Source organism: Callithrix jacchus, chromosome 7 (genome assembly GCF_049354715.1).
Source record: "Callithrix jacchus isolate 240 chromosome 7, calJac240_pri, whole genome shotgun sequence".
Taxonomy (NCBI): domain Eukaryota; kingdom Metazoa; phylum Chordata; class Mammalia; order Primates; family Cebidae; genus Callithrix; species Callithrix jacchus.
This window is the reverse complement of record NC_133508.1, coordinates 109711947-109730586: the sequence shown is the minus strand read 5'-3', so window position 1 is coordinate 109730586 and position 18640 is coordinate 109711947. Positions and strand designations below refer to the sequence as shown.

Sequence of the window (18640 nt, the reverse complement as noted above, 5' to 3'; positions counted from 1 at the left end):
TAACAAGGACAATGTGGCATGTCAATATGAACACAACCAAAACTTCATAAATGATTGGTACTAAAATTTATAGTTTTACATTTCTCTTCCCTGAAGTTCTTCAAAATGCAAACAAAAGAATCCAAAATAAATAACAACTTATGTTCTCTGTAATTAGAAAAAGATCCCACAGAGTCTAAAGAAGCTCTTCTAGATATGCAACTTGAATGAAGTCATACATGAAAAATTCACATGGTACCTAGGAATAACATTCAGTGAGATCTCACCTATATTATTTTGGGAGAATTGCAGACTCAGATTAATTCTTCTTATTTTTTACATGTTAAAAGTCACGCTGGTCACAGTGGAGCATGCCTGTAGTCCCAGCTACTCAGGAGGCTGAGGTGGGAGGATCGCTTGAGCCCAGGAGTTCTGGGCTGTAGTGCACTATGCCGATCGGTGTCCGCACTAAGTTCAGCATCAATATGGTGACCTACCAGGAGTCGGGGACCACCAGGTTGCCTAAGGAGGGGTGAACCGGCCCAGGTCGGAAACGGAGCAGGTCAAAACTCCCGTGCTGATCAGTAGTGAGATCTTGCCTGTGAATAGCCACTGCACTCCAGCCTGGGCAATATAGCAAGAGCCCATCTCTAAAAAAGAAAAAAATAAATAAAAACTAAAAAATAAAAAATAAAAAAGTCACTATGAATATATGAAATCATAGAATAAAAAATATTGCACTGAAATATATAATAAAAATTACTAAATATGAATCATGCTTGCAAATCAAAGTCAACACAATGTGCATTTTAAATAATTTGGCAGAATCATTAGATAAAATGAATTACATTGTAGATTTGGACCACAATTCATTATCTGTTGAACACTGTCCAGGACTGATCAAGTGCTGGAAAATCTGAATAATTTTTAAAATTACTCAAGGCTTAGACCTGTTTTATTTATTTATTTATTTATTTTTTACTGTAATGAGTGATATTGAGAAAATAAATGCAGAAAATAGAAATAATCTGATTATAAGAAATTATTTTTAAAATGCTTTTTAAAAATTATACTTTAAGTTCTGGGATACACGTACAGAACATGCAGGTTTGTTACATAGGTATACACATGCCATGGTGGTTTGCTGCACCCATCAACCAGTCATTTACATTAGGTATTTCTCCTAATTGTATCCCTCCCCCACCACCCATGCCCTGACAGGCCCCAGTGTGTGATGTTCCACTCCTTGTGTCCATGTGTTCTCATTGTTCAACTCCCACTTATGAGTGAGAACATGCAGTGTTTGGTTTTCTGTTCCTGTATTAGTTTCCTGAGAATGATTGTTTCCACCTTCATACATGTACCTGCAAAGGACATGAACTCATCAGTTTTTATGGCTGCATAGTATTCCATGGTGTATATGTGCCACATTTTCTTTATTGAGTCTATCATAGATGGGCATTTGGGTTGGTTCCAAGTCTTTGCTACTGTTACAATGCTGCAATTAACATATGTATGCATGTGTCTTTACAGTAGAGTGATTTATAAGCCTTTAGGTATATACCCAGTAATGGGATTGCTGGGTCAAATAATATTTCTGGTTCTAGATCCTTGAGGAATCGTCACACTGTCTTCCACAATGGTTGAACTAATTTACACTCCCACCAACAGTGTAAAAGCATTCCTATTCTTCCACATCCTCTACAGCATCTGTTGTTTCCTGACTTTTTGTTTGTTTTTGATACAGAGTTTTGCTCTTGTTGCTGAGGCTGGAGTGTAATGGCTTGGTCTCAGCTCCCTGCAACCTCTGCCTCGGGTTCAAGAAATTTTCCTGCCTCGGTTTCAGAAAAATAATCAGAATATACAAAGCTGAAAATTTTCTAGAGATAATTAAGACCGTGTACACAATGAAGCACCTTAATGAACTCCATACCAAGAAAAAAAATCACGCCAAGGCACATCATTGTCAAAATGCAAAGATCTTAAAGAGAAATAGAAAAAAGTCTTAACAGCAGTCAGAGGATGTATGACATTGTTCCTTCAAAAATAAATTAGATTGTGGGTAACTTTTCAATACAGACTGTGAAAGCTGGAAAATAATGGAGCAATATCTTTAAAGTGTGGAATAAACAACTTCCCAACTGATTTATGTAAATAACAAAAATGCCTGTAAATAAAGATGAAATACATATGAATTCTGACTGCCTCCCAAGAAAAGCTAAGAGAATTTCTCTCTAATGAGCTGCACTTTAGGAAGTTAGAGGATATTTTTCAGGCTGAAGGAAACAAATTGATAATGGAAGTATAAAACCGCAGAAAGGCATGAGGAGCACTGAAAAGGTAAATATAAAAAGAATACTGACCATTTAAAGAATATACAATAGCTATGTTTTGTAGTTTATTACATATATATAACAAAATATGATGTAAAGATAGAGAGCACAGAGTAATGTCTGGAATGGAACTTTATATGGTTCTTGCATCACTTAAGAAGCAGTAAGAGTACTAATTTACGATGGACTGTAGTAAGCCAAAGATGAACATTACACTCTGTAGATTAGGATAACTGATAGAATCATAATAGCATGTGGTGTACCAAAAAATAAATAGGGGAGAAATTTAAAAAATACCCAACATACTTGATTAATCCAAAAAGACAATAAATAAAATTATATCACTACTTATATGAAAAGTAATAAGCTACATATAATAAGAAAATATTGAGACTGTCAGACTGGCTAACAGTACCAAAACCAAGCACTATATTCTATTGGAAATAGACATGCTTTAGCTATAAAGACACAAAAGGTTAAATTAAAAGAATGGGAGGTATGTACCATAAATCACAAACAGACAGTTGATGGGGCAAAGTATATTACAAAATGTAAGATGTAGCAAAGGCGGGCTATGAGGGAAATTTATTGCTTTGCATGTATACAAATAGAAAAGAAGGGAGGTTAACAACTAACAAATTTTCTCATCATCGAGGTAGACAATAACAGCAAATTAGAACCCAAATAAAAAGAGGTAGAAAAATAAATATATATGAGAATGGAAATTAATGAAATAGCATGCAAATTCGGGATACCAAAAATTAAAATGACTAAAAAGTAGTTCCTTGAAAAAAATTAATGAAATTGACAAATTCGTAACAATCAGAAAAAAACTGAAAAGAATTATATATGCAATCAAAAATTTACTTCATAGACTTAGCAGCAGATTGAGTATCAAAGAGGAAAGCGTTAACAAACTTAAAGCAGATAAAAAAAATTTGAAAAACTGAATATAACTAAAATAATAGACAATATAATTAGTGATTAAAAATCAGTAATTGAAAACTTTTCTATTGGCAAAATACAGGATCTGTAGTTTAATTTTAACAGAAACTGAAAGCAGAAATATTATTAGTCCTTCTCTTTTTTGTTTTCAGAAAACTGAGTAGAAATGAACATTTCCCAATGTGTTATTTGCTGTCAGTATTACCCTGATACAAAACCAAACACATCCCTGAGGTAAACTATATATCATATTCTTAATGAATACAAATGCAGAATGGCTATTATTTAAAAGTTCAAGCATTAACAGTTGCTGGCAAGGTCGTGGAGAAAAGGGAACACTTACACAATGTTGGTGGGAGTGTAATGAGTTCAACCATTGTGGAAAGCACTGTGGCCTTTCCTCAAAGAGCTGAAAGCAGAACTACCATTTGACCCAGAAATCCCATTATTGGGTATGTACCCACAGGAATACAAATTATTCTGCCATAAAGACACATGCAGGTGAATGTTCAGTGCAGCATTATTCACAGTAGCAAAGACATGGAATCAACTTAAATGCCCATCAGTAAAACATTGGGTTAAAAAAAAAAGTGGTAAATATATATAGTGAAATACTATGCATCCATAAAAAAGAATAAGATCATGTTTTTTGCAGAAACATGGATGGAGCTGGAGGCTGTCATCCTTAGCAAACTAAAGCAGGAACAGAAAACCAAATACCAGCTGTTCTTACTTACAAGTGGGAACTAAATTATGAGAAATTATGACCACAAAGAAGGAAACAACAGACACTGGTGTCTCTTTGATGGTGGAGGTTGGGAAGAGGGAGAGGAGCAAAACAGATAACTATTGGGTACAGGAATTAATCCTGAGTGATGTAATAATCTGTAAAATGAACCCCTTGATGTGAGTTGACTTATGTAACAAACCTTCTCATGTACCACTGAACCTAAATAAAAGAATTATTTAAAAACAAAAATTATCAACAAAATATAAACAAAATCTAGCAAAACCAAAAAGAATGATAAACCATGAACAAGCAGGAATATCACAGAAATCCAACAAGAATTAATAGCTGAAAATGAGTTAATGTGAAACATCATATTAATTAATTAAAGATCAAGAGGCACAAGATCATTTTGACAGATTCAGAAAATCACTTCATGATATCCATCATCCAGTTATAGTAGCTTTTCTTTAAAAAAAAAAAGCTTAAAAACTCAAAATAGAATAGAATTTTTTCAACTGAATAAAGGGTATCTATTTATGTGATGTATTCTGTTTATAGATTTGCATATGGTGAACCAGCCTCACATCCCAGGGATGAGGCTTACTTGATTGTGATGGATAGCTTTTTGATGTTCTGTTGCATTTGGTTTGCCAATATTTTATTGAGGATTTTCACATCAATGTTCATCATGGTTATTGGCCTGAAATTTTCTTTTTTAGTTGTCTCTGCCAGGTTTTGTTATCAGGATTATGTTGGTCTCATAAAATGAGATAGAGAGGATTCCCTCTTTTTGAATGGTTTGGAATAGTTTCAGAAGGAATGGTACTAGCTCCTCTTTGTACCACTGGCAGAATTCAGCTGTGAACCTGTCTGGTCCTGGACATTTTTTGGTTGGTAGGCTGTTAATTGCTACCTCAATCTTAGACTTTGTTATCGGTTCATTCAGGGATTCAGCTTCTTCCTTGTTTAGTCTTGGGAGAGTGTAAGTGTCCAGAAATTTGTCCATTTCTTCTGGATTTAATGGTTTAGAGGTGTTTGTAGTAATCTCTGATGGTAGTTTGTATTTCTATGGCATCAGTGGTGATAGCCCCTTTATCATTTTTTATTACATCTATTTGAATCTTCTTTTCTTCTTATTAGTATGGCTAGCAGTCCATTTTGCTGATCTGTTCAAAAAGCAGCTCTTGGATTTATTGATTTTTTTGAAGGGTTTTTGTGTCTCTGTCTCCTTCAGTTTTGCTCTGATCTTAATTATTTCTTGTCTTTTGCTAGCTTTTGAATTTGTTTGATCTTGCTTCTCTAGTTCTTTTAATCATGATGATAGTGTGTTGATTTTAGATCTTTTCTCCTTTCTCTTGTGGGCATTTAATGCTATAAATTTCCCTCTAAACATTGCTTTAAGTGTGTCCCAGAGATCCTGGTACGTTGTGTCATCATTCTCACTGATTTCAAAATATAGCTTCATTTCTGACTTCATTTCATTATTTATCCAGTAGTCATTAATGAGCAGGTTGTTCAGTTACCATGTAGTTGTGCGGTTTTGAGTGGGTTTCTTTATCCTGAGTTTCAGTTTGATTGCACTGTGGTCTGAGAGACTGTTATAATTTCCGTTCTTTTGCATTTGCTGAGGAGTGTTTTACCTCCAATTATGTAGACAATTTTCAAATAACTGCGATGTGTTGCTGAGAAGAATGTATATTCTGTGGATTAGGGGGTGGAGAGTTCTGTAGATGTCTATTAGTCTGTTTGGTCCAGATATGAGTTCAAATTCTGGATATCCTTGTTAACTATGAGCATGAATGCTTTTCCATCTGTTTGTGTTATTCTTTATTTCCTTGAGCAGTGGTGTTGAGTTCTCCTTGAAGAGGTCCTTCACATCCCTTGTTAGTTGTATTCCTAGGTATTTTATTATCTTTGTAGCAATTGTGAATGGGAGTACACTCATGATTTGGCTCTCTGTTTGTCTTTTATTGGTGTACAGGGACAAAAATTGTATCCATCACAATCAAGATGACTTTATCCTTGGGATGCAAGGCTGGTTCAACATATGCAAATCTATAACTATAATCTGTCACATAAACAGAAGCAAAGAGAAAAACCAAAAGATTATCTCAATAGATGCAGAGAAGGCTTTTCACAAAATTCAACAGCCCTTTATGCTAAAAACTCTCAATAAATTAGGTATTGTTGGAACGTATCTCAAAATAATAAGAGAGCTATTTATGACAAACCTACAGCCAATATCATACTTAATGGGCAAAAACTAGAAGCACTCCCTTTGAAAACAGCCACAGGACAAGGATGCCCTCTCTCATCCTCCTATTCAACATAGTATTGCCAGTTCTGGCCAGGGCTATCAGGCAAGAAAAAGAAATAAAGAGTATTCAATTAGGAAAAGAGGAAGGCAAACTGTCTCTATTTGAAGATAACATGATTGTGTATTTAGAAGACCTGATCATTTCAGCCCAAAATCTCCCCAAGCTGATAAGCAACTTCAGCAAAGTCTTAGGATACAAAATCAACATGCAAAAATCACAAGCATTCCTATACACCAATGACAGACAAACAGCCAAATCATAAGTGAACTCCCATTCACAACTGCCACAAAGAGAATGAAATACTTAGAAATATAACTAACAAGGGACGTGAATGACCTCTTCAAGGAGAACTACAAAACACTGCTCAAGGAAATAAGAGAGGACACAAACAGATGGGAAAACATTCCATGCTCATGGTTAGGAAGAATCAATATTATAAAAATGGCCATCCTGCCCAAAGTTATTTTTAGATTCAATGGTATACCCATCAAGCTACCATTGACTTTCTTCACAGAATTGGAAAAAAAACATGTTAAATTTCACAAGGAACCAAAAAGAGCCCACATAGCCAAGATAATCCTAAGGAAAAAAAAGACAAAACAAAACAAAAAAAAATAAAGCTGGAGTCTCATGCTACCTGACTTCAAACTATACTACAAGGCTGCAATAATCCAAACAACATGGTACTGGTACCAAAACAGAGATATATACCAATGGAACAGAACAAAGGCCTCAGAAATAACACCACACATCTATAACCATCTTATCTTTGACAAACTTGACAAAAACAAGCAATGGGGAAAGGATTTCCTATTTAATAAATGGTGTTGGGAAAACTGGCTAGTCATATGCAAAAAGGTGAAAATGGTCCCTTCATACAAAAATTAACTCCAGATGGATTAAAGATTTAATCATAAGACCTAACACTATAAATACCCTAGAAGAAAACCTAGGCAATACCATTCAGGGCATAGGCATAGGCAAGGTCTTCATGACTAAAACACCAAAAGCAATGGCAACAAAAGCCAAAACAGTCAAATGGGATCTAATTAAACTTAAGAACTTCTGCACAGCAAAAGAAACTATCATGAACTTAAACAAATTTACAAGAAAACAAAACAGTCCCATCAAATGGGCTAAGGATATGAACAGGCACTTTTCAAAAAAAAGACATTTATGCAGCCAACAAACATGAAAAAATGCTCATCATCTCTGGTCATTGAAGAAATGTAAATCAAACCACATTGAGATACCATCTCACACCAGTTAGGATGGTGATCATTAAAAAATCTGGAGACAACAGATGCTAGAGAGGCTGTGAAGAAATAGGAATGCTTTTCCATTGTGGGTGGGAGTGTAAATTAGTTCAACCACTGTAGAAGACAGTGTGGTGATTCCTCAATGATCTAGAAATAGAAATACCATTTGACCCAGCAATCCCATTACTGGGTATATATCCAAAGGATTATAATTCAATCTATTATAAAGACACATGCACATGTATGTTTACTGTGGCACTGTTCACAGTAACAAAGACTTGGAACCAACCCAAATGCCTATCAATGATAGACTGGATAAAAAAATAATGTGGCACATATACACCATGGAATACTATGCAGCAATAAAACAGGATGAATTCATGTCCTTTGCAGGGTCATGGATGAACCTGGAAACCATCATTCTCAGCAAACTGACACAAGAACAGAAAACCAAGCATGTCATGTTCACTCATAAGTGGGTACTCAACAATGAGAACACATGGACACAGGGAGAACATCACACAACAGGGCCCATTGGGGGATGGATGGTTAAGGGAGGGATAGCAGGCTTTGTGGGGATATGGGAAGTATAGCATTAGGAGAAATAAACTTAATGTAGCTGACAAGGTGATGAATGCAGCAAACCATCATGGCACCTGTATACCTATGTAAACAGCCTGAAGGTTCTGCATATATACCACAGAACTTAAAGTATAATTAAAAAAATAAAGGGCATCTATGGAAAACCCCAAAATTAGCATTCTTCTTACTGTTGAGAGACTGCATATTTTTTCCATAATTAGGAAGAATATAGGCATTTGTCTCATAACATCTATTCGGCACTGCATTGAGGATTCTAGTTAGTGCAATCAGAGAAGACATAGAAATAAAAATATCAAACTGAAAATAAAGAATAAAAAAAATAAAACTTTCCTATTCACACATAACATAATCCTGTAGAAATCAAATTAAAGAAATAAACAAAGAAATTATTAGAACTAATAAACAAATTCAGTGAAGTAATTGGATACAAAATCATTATACAGTATTAGTTGTAATTCTATATATACCTATAAAATAGGTATGAGCCCTATTCAAAATCCATGCTTTGAAAATACATATTCTCAGAAGAAATTCTAAACGATCTAAGTTAATGGAAAGATGTTCCATGTTTATGGATAGAGACAAATATTTAAGATGACACTTCCCAACTTGATCTACAGATTCAACACCAACTCTATCAAAATCTCAACTGGCTCCTTTGAATAAATTTTTTGAAGAAATTGACAAGCGATTCTAAAATTTATATGGAAATGGAAATTATCTAAAAATCCCAAAACATTATTGACTAGAAGAATAAAGCTGGAGGACATACTCTTCATAATTTCAAAACTTAACTACAGAGGTAATAGTGAAGAAAGGGAGGTGCTGTGATTCATGCCTGTAAGCCCAGCACTTTGATAGGCCAGTGCAGGAGAATTGTTTGAGGCCAGGAGTTTGAAACCAGCCTGGGAAACATAGCAAGAGTCCATCTCTACAGCAAAATAAATGAATAAATGAATGAATAAATAAATAAATAAAAATAATAGCTGGGTGTGGTGATTTGCACCTGTAGTCCTTACTCTTCAGGATTCTGAGGTGCAGGATCACTTAGTCAATTCTGGCAAATTGAGACCACTAATTCCAAGCTACAGTTAGGTAGAATTATACAAGTGTACTACAGCCTGGGTATCAGAGTGAGACCCTGTCTCTGAAAAAAAGAAAAAATAAAAATAAAAATTAGAGAAAGAGGGACTAACAAAGAATAGTTTTGGAGTACAAGGGAATATAATTAGAAAATCAGAAATCCAAATGTCAGAATATGAATTTAGACTTTTACGTCACACCACATAGAAAAAGTAACATAAAATGGATCATAAAAAGCAAAATAAAACATGTAAAAGCATATAAAAGCAAAATAACACTTAGAAGAAAACATGAAAGTACATATTTGTGACTGTGTTAGGCAGTGGTTTCTTAACTATGACTTACCAGAGTCTGGGAAGGGTAGTTGGGTGGGAGATATAAAGGGACTGGTTAATAAGTACAAAACATGGTTAGATAGAAGAAATAAGTTCTACTGTTTGGTAGCACAATAGAGTGAGTATAGTTAAATAATTTATTGTATATACCAAAATAGATTAAAAATGTCCCTAACACAAAGAAACTATAAATTTTTGCAGTGCCGAATATCCTATTACCTGATTTGATCATTACACATTGTATTCTTTTATCAAAATATCATATGAACCCCATAAATATGTACAATTATGTATCCATAAAAATAAAAAATAAAAATATGACTGTCATTTGTCATTGTGAAAATGCATATAAAATCCATAGTGCAATACCACTTAACACACACTAGAAGGACAATCATAGAAAAGAGAGGATATAAAAAGTATTGTTAAGAATGTAAAGAAACAAGGGTCCTAACTCATTGTTAACGGATGTAGAAAATGCTACAGCCACTTGGAGAAATGGGTTGACAATTGTTTACAAAGCCAAACATAACTTTATTTCATAATCTAATATATTTGTCTCTTATTACTAATGTAACAAATTCCCACAAATTTCATGTCTTAAAACAGTACAAATTATTATCTTATAGTTCTAGAGGTCAGAAGTCCTAAATGTCTTATGTGTCTAATGCGAAATGACTGCAAATGGGTGATAAAAATGTTATAAAATTAGATTGTAGTATTCATTGCACAACTCTGTAAATTTACTAAAAATATTGCATTGCTCATGAAAGCAAGTAGATTTTATGTGAATCAATAAAGCTAATTAATATTTTTATACCATGTCCATAAGAATATTCATGAATTAATGGATCACCAGGATAGTACATAGAGTTCATTATGGTCTGTATACTGTTTTTGTAAACATAAAAAATTCAAATGTATCTCAAATATTTAAAACTATTTTTAAAGCAATACTAAAGGTAAATATTTCTATTGTTTTGGAATGCATGATTCTTTTTGAAAATAGGACAAAATGTTTTCTACTAGGAAAACATTAGTGATTTAAATATTTAAAATTCCTCTGTGGCTGTGACACTAAAAATAAATTTAAACAAATTGATATTACAGTAATTACAACCTGCTTCTCATGTTTTTCTCTACCCAGTGCCTGTGTATTTTCCCTAGTTTCTTCCTTGTAACTAGTCCTATGAGTGGGATTTGGGTTTCGTTATGCAAGTGAACTGAAGTAAGAACTCAAGTTCTCAGTTTAATGCAGAGTGGTACCAGGCACAGTACAGTTCTGAAGTGAGTTGTAGTGGGTTTCAGATTACACAATAGTAGCCTGTAAGGCAGTCCAGAGTTTGGTAGCATGCTTCTTAAAGTCATTCACAGATCAGACTACATTATGTTCCTCAGCCCCGGCACAGGTTGTATAAACCACATAAAACCCCACAACCAACTTTTCTTCCTTTATCTAGTGTTGATTCTCTCTTCTGCCATTGAATTCTGAGCTATCTACTGGGAAAACATAATGTATGATTCACATGACAGAAAGTTACCATTTTTAGAGTATAAAGAAATTTTATAAATCAGTAAGCAAACTACAAATGTCCCAGTTGAAAAGAAGCAATTTACTTAATAACATATATTTATAATGATCAAGCATATGAGATGCTCAAATACACTAAAAAGAATAAACAATAATTTATTATCATTGTTTACCTTTTAAATTGGCAATATTAAAAAAAGGGATACTATCCATTATGCGTAAAGGTCTGAAGAAACAAGCAATATTTTATACTGTTGGTATATTAGTCTGTTTTCATGCTGAGATAAAGACATACCCAAGGATGAGCAATTTACAAAAGAAAGAGGTTTATTGAACTTACAATTCCACATGGCTGGGGAGGCCTCACAATCATGGCAGAAGGCATGGAGAAGCAAAGTCACATCTTACGTGGATGGCAGCAGGCAAAAAGAGAGCTTGTTATAGGGCAACTCCCATTTTTTAAACATTCAGTTCTCCTAAGACCCATTCACTATCAGGAGAACAGCATAGGAAAGACCTGCCACCATAATTGAACCATCTCCTATGGGGTCCCTCCCACAACACATGGGAATTATGGGAGCTACAAGATGATATTTGGGTGGGGATATAGAGCCAAACCATATCAGTTGGTAACTACATAACTAGATAGTAACTTGTGAATAATTTGGCAATATTTTAGAAACTTTCAAGTAATATGCAGTTTGACCCAGAAATTTCACTTTTAGGAATTTGTTTAAATAAACACTTCACTTTCTGATCTATGGATCCTTGGCTACTCCACAAACCCTGGTAGATATTCAATAGAGTTGATGATGCTTTGCTAAAAGATATATTTACACAAGGCTCATTACAACATTATTGAAAACATATAAACTGTTGGGAATAATCAAAATATAAACAAATAAGGTATTATTTATAAAATACTGAAATAGTACATAATCATTAAGAATTAGGTATGTCTATTGTATATATAAACATTTGTTGGTATAATTTTTTTTGTGAGAGTCGGAAGATATAAAATAGATATGAAGTAAACTATTAGCACATTTTACCATTTCAAAATTTAAAAAAAAACCATAAAGCAGTAAACACAAACATACTTGTATAACATCAAACTCTCTCCCACAGAGGAAAAGTAAACACCAGAGTATGACATAACAAATTGTGATAAATGTATTTTCAGAATTCGTGACTAAAATTCAGAATTCTTTGCCTAAAAGTGTTTTTAAAAGCAGTAAAATGTGTAGGTTCTAGGAAGATGATAACACAGATAGATGTTTCTGAATTTTTTTCCCCTTCTTGCTGCTTTTTCTCTCTTCTCTGGAGTGAGACCATTCATCACTCACAAAACTTTCAAAAGGGCCACTACTGTTCCATTTGATACCTTCTTGCCGATTGGAAAAATGCTGGCTATGCTCCTTTGTCCTTGGGCATGTGACTTAGAGGAGCATGCCTCTACGTAGGTTTTCAGCTCCTACTCACCTACTCAGTTATCATTCTTATGGAGGAGCGTAACTACAAAACCATAGATAATGTTCCTGATCATGGATTCACTAAAACAGTTCAGGAGACAACCGAGTTCTGTCAGTTATCTCGGGGAGGCTTCCCTGCCATGCTCATATATGATTCTAAAAAGTTCTATCTCTGCTGACTTGTGGACACCTGAAAGCAAGCCCCTGGTTGAATTGCTCTCAGTATCTCTAACTTACCACCATCCGCAAGTACAGAAACAATTGTGTTTGCCATCAAGCCCTAAAGGCCTGCCATTTAAGCTGAAGCTACATAAAATTTTAATAATTTAAAATTAAATTAAAAAAGCAAAAAAGCTCAGTATTGATAATTTCTAGATTAGATTCTCAAGTGCAATGCCAAAATGTGATAAAATAAAGAAAAATTGAATAAAGGGAAAAATGAGAAACTTGGAGAATAACTTCAGAAAATTTGGACAGTCTAGAATGAGCTAAAACAATAGAAGAATAATAACAACTAAACAAATAATAAAAGATGATTTTTCTTTACAGTCAGAAAAAAGCTGCAATGTTTAACTTGAAAAGGCTCAAGGAGATTCAATCAAGATTTTTAAAAAATAAATAATCAAAGCCAGGTGTAGTACCTGAAATCACAGCTACTGAAAAGGTTGAGGCAGGAGAATTGCCTGAGTAAGCCTGGGAAACACAGTGAGACTTTGTCTATATATATATATATGTGTGTGTGTGTGTGTGTATATATGTATATATGTATATATATGTGTGTGTGTGTATATATGTATATATATGTGTGTGTGTATGTGTTTGTGTATATATATGTGTGTGTATGTGTGTGGGGAGATGTACACACACACACACACACACACACACACACATGGCGGGGGGGATTTTCCAGATTCCCAAAAAGAGGAACAAACTCCTTATCAAAGAATGATAGCCACATCTTTCACAACTATACAGAAATAAGATGATCAAATAACATTTACTAGTTTATCATAATTGTTCTACTAGTAATCACAGTCAGCTAAGAGAAAATGATTTCATGTTCAAGACTCCTATAGCCAGACAAAATATCATTTGCCCAACAAAAAGAAAGGTATCACTAAGCAAATTTTAGATTGTCATAGCATATTGGATAGATTTTTTTTAACTAAGTAAAAATGGATTCGAACATTGTTCTAAAAAACATAGACGATAATAATCAACCATCTATGCCTGTGTGCATATGTACACAAGACTTTATGTGTGTGTACGATTGTGCGTAAATAAATAGGACAAGTATTTGGAAACAATTTTTGACTCTCTCTACTATCTAATTACTTTGGGATGGATCAGTCACCTCGGTGGCAGTAACAGACAGAGAAGGAATTCAAAGTAGCAAACAAACACATGCTAAAACAGCAAGCTAAATTAAAAAAAAAAACCTACTACTCTTAGTCCCAGAGTTTCCTTACTTATGGCTAAGTCTACTAGTAGTTGTTCATTTACACTGACATGAACCATACTATGTGAAACCATAGTTCTGGAATACCAATAAGTTCCCAAGTTCACAGGCTTCAAAAATCCCAAAGCATTGCTTGTAACTTTATCTATGCCTGAAGCTTTATCCGTTGCCTGAAGTTCTCTCATACTTCTCACTGGAATTATTCTAGAACAGCTAGACCATGCATTGAGCATACCTACATCCTGTTTTAACTTTTTGCATGCAATTTTTCTTAACAAACCATCACTCACTTGAGGAAGAGCCTGCAACCAAGCCCATTGGGAGTGGGATCTGCACTTTCAGTTCCTGTTTTATTTGGTTGAACTCTGTTTTTTACCCATTACTTTTACAGAGGAAAGTTATAAACCAATTGTGATATCTTCACCAGTAACTGTCTGCTTCTCCTAACTCTTATTATTGCTAATAAAGAAACCGTTTTTTCCCATAAGAAAAATAGCTTTCCTTCTGATTCTGATTTCCTTATCAAAAATGTTTTGCAACTATGTAGAATCCAAAGAGATATGTGGAGAACAATACTAGCTGAAATTAAGTTTTAAATTATTTCAGGAAATCCAGAATTTAGAAGCATGGTGGTCTAGCTGCTTTAGAATAATTCCAGTAAGAAGTGTGCGAGAACTTCAGGCAATGGATAAAGCTTCAGGCATAAAGTTTCAGAAGTATAGGAAGGTAAGCAGAGACAGTGCTACATATTCATATTATTTTGTTTTTGCAAATACAGTATTTTACAGATCTCATCTAAGTTTAGTTATTTAAATTTATTTATTTAGATGAGGCCATGTGACTCATTCAGGACAATGCAATGTGAGTGAAAGTAAGGCATATGAACAAATTCTTTGAAGCTTCAGCTGCCTTCCTCTTCCATAACAACTGAAGGGGCCATATATTGAGACTGTAGAATCAAAAGATCCAAACCAAAGTGATCACTGAATCCCGCACAGAGGGAGCTACTCTTCAGAGCTGATAAAGGTACTGTAGGCTTTGCATGTGTGTGAGAATGTGTTTTTGATTGAGTGTAAATAAATAGGATAAGTATTTAGAAACAATTCTCCCTACTAACTGTCAACTAACCATACCCACTATGGGATGGGCTCAGCGACCCTGGTGGCAGTAAGGGATGGAGAGAATTATCTGCATAAGACTTTGCATAAGTTAAAAATAAACTCTCATATTCTAAATAACTGTTGTGTATTTTTCCCTCACAACATGTCCTAGATTATCCTGAATAACACAAGACCAAGATAGGGGAAATTGATAGTTAATGCTTTCTAAACTTTTATATTGGATTGTGATCAAAGCTATGTCATTTGCTTTTATTAATATAATGAAAACAATATATTAAATTTTGATTCTTCAGAATGAAAGATAAGTACTACCATATTGAAACTCATACTAGAACAAAACTAGCAAGCAAAAAAGAATGATACAAGTATACTAAAGCCAGAAAAATAATAAAAATGAAAAAGAAAACAATAGCAAAGTAAAATAAATAGCCAACATAAAATAAAGTGCAAGCAATAAAAACAATTATAAGATTTATTATATGCAATGTGAGCAGACTGGTTTTCCCAATTAGAGATAGATAATTGTTAGGATGGGTAAAAACAAAATCTATACATATGTTGTGTACCGATAGTAAAATAAAATAAAATGTTAAAAATAAGTTGGAAATAAGAGATGGGGAATAGATTCCTAGAGAACTATGAACAACAGAAAACAGTCTTGGAAATATTACAGTTCAGGGAAATCTATGAAAAAAGCATTTAATAAGGGGAAAAGATACAATACATAATTATCTGAAAAGTGTAAGATTTTTAAGAAAATGTAATAGACCTGAACCTTTATATGTTGAACAAAATAGCAATAATTATATAAAGAAAACCTCCCAAAGATAATTTTTTCTAAGTTCAGTTATTTTTATTTAATTTCAACTTATATTTTAGATACAGGGGATAAATGTACAGGTTTGTTACATGGGAATATTACATGATGCTGAGGTTTGAGGTACAGATCCCATCACTCAAGTAGTGAGCATAGCACCCAATAGGTAGTTTTACAAGCCATTCCACCTCCCTCCACTATCTAGTAGTCAGCAGTATCTATTGTTCCCACATTTAGGTTCATGCATTAGCTACCACTTATAAGTGAGAACATGTGGTATGTGATTTTCTGCTCTTGCATTAATTTGCTTAGAATTATGGCATCCAGCTACATCCATGTTGCTGCAAAGGACATGATTTCATACTTTCTTATGGTTGCATAGTATTCCTCAGTGTATATGTACAACATTTTATTTATCCAATCTACCACTGATGGGCACCTTGGTTGATTCCATGTCTTTGCTGTTGTGAATAGCAGCAGGATGAGCATCTAAGTGGATGTATCTTCTTGGCAGAATGAGTTATGTTCCTTTAATTGTATAGTCAGTAATAGGATTGCTGGATCATTTGATAGTTCGGCTTTAAATTCTTTGAGAAATCTTCAAACTGCTTTCCAAAGTGCCCGAACTAATTTACAATCCCAACAACAATAAGTAAGTATTCCCTTTTCTCCCTTTTTTCTGCAGGCTAGCCAGCATTTTTTTTTTTTTTGACTTTTTAATAATAGCCATTTTGTGACCAGCTGAATACAAAGACAAGACCCATCGGTGTGCTGTATTCAAGAGACACATCTTATATGCAAAGGCACACTTAAACTCAAAATAAAAGGATGGAGGAAAAATTACCAAGCAAATGGAAAGCAGAAAAAAAGAGGTGTTGCAATCCTAGTTTTTGATGAAATAGACTTTAAACCAACTAAAGACAAAAAGACAAAAAGGGCATTACATAATGTTAAAGGGTTCAATTCAACAAGAAGAGCTAAGTATCCTAAATATATATGCACACCATACAGGAGCACCCAGATTCATAAAACAAGTTCTTAGAAACCTACGAAGAGACTTAGACTCCACACAATAATAGTGGGAGACTTTAATACCCCACTGTCAGTAGTAGATAGATCATTGAGACAGAAAATTAACAAGGATATTCAGGACTTGAATTCAGCTCCATACCAAGTGGACATGATAGATATCTACAGAAGTCTCCATGTGAAAACAAAAGAATATACATTTTTTTCAGTGCCACGTGTCACTTAACACTAAAATTGATCACATAATTGGAAGTAAAGTACGCTTCAGCAAATGCAAAACAACTGAAACAGTAATAGCCTCTCAGACCACAATGCAATCAAATGGATCAAATGGATGAAGCTGGAAGCCACTATTCTCAGAAAACTAACACAGGGACAGAAAACCAAAAAGCATGTGTTCTCACTTATAAGTGGGATCTGAACACTGAGAACACATGAGCACAGGAAGGGGAACAACATTTACTGGGACCTGTTGGGGAGGGTGGGCTGGGGAGAGCATTAGAGAAAAGAGCTAATACATGCTTGGCTTAATACCTAGGTGATGGGTTGATAGGTGCAGCAAACCACCATGGCACATATTTACTATGTAACAAACCTGTACATACTGCACATGTACCCCAGAACTCAAAAAAGATAAAATAAAATAATAATAATAATAGAATACTAGCCATTCTGACTAGTGTGAGATGGTATCGCATTGTGATTTTGATTTGCATTTCTCTGGTGATTTGTGATGATGAGCGCTTTTTCATGTGTTTCAGCTGTTTGTATATTTTCTTTTAAGAAGTATCTGTTCATATCCTATGTCCATTTTTAATGGGGTTGTTTTTTGCTTGCTGATTTGTTTAAGATTCTTATCCATTCTGGACACTAGGCATTTGATGGAGGCATAGTTTATAAATATATTCTTCCTTTCTATAGGCTATCTGTCTGCTTTGTTAGTATTTTCTTTTGCTGTATAGAAGCTCTTTAGTTTAATTAGAACTCATTTGTTGATTTTTGCTTTTGTTGCAATTGCTTTTAGGGACTTAGCCAAAAATTCTTTGCCAAACTCATGTCAAAAGGAGTATTTCCTAGGTTGTGTTTCAGTATTTTTATAGCTTGAGGTCTTATATTTAAATGTTTCATATATTTTAAGTTAATTTTGACATTTAGTGAAAAGTAGGGCTCCAGCTTCAATTTTTTGCATGTGGCTAGCCAGTTATTCCAGCAACATTTATTGAATAGGACGTCCATTTCCCATTGCTTGTTTTCATTGGCTTTGTTAAAAATAAGATGGTTGTAGGTGTGCAGCTTTATTTCTGAGTTCTCTATTTTGTTCCATTGGTCTATGTGTCTGTTTTTGTGCCATTACCATGCTGTCTGGGTTACTGTGGCTTTGTAGTATAGTTTGAAGTTCAGTGGTATGTTGCCTCTGGCTTTATTCTTCTTGCTTAGGATTGCTTTGCCTAAAGTGAACTTATTTCTGAAAAGTAATTATAAGTTCACCATGTCTCTTTCTGAATTTTACAAACCTTGTTTACCAAAATATAACACCTGTAGGGTATTTGAATGTTCTAATCACTATCAACAAACTTAAATATTTTCATCAATGGAATAATGTTTGTAACCATGAAATAATTTATT

At 34.2% G+C, this 18640-nt stretch overlaps 1 long non-coding RNA gene across 1 annotated transcript in view; it reads right to left on the bottom strand.

The window, feature by feature from the left end:
- The window catches only part of LOC103794507 (uncharacterized), a 215264-nt gene that overhangs the window by 89429 nt on the left and 107195 nt on the right, over window positions 1-18640 (bottom strand). The window contains exon 2 of the long non-coding RNA XR_013520179.1: window positions 267-629. This is a non-coding gene — a long non-coding RNA (uncharacterized LOC103794507). The remainder of the gene's footprint in view (window positions 1-266; window positions 630-18640) is intronic.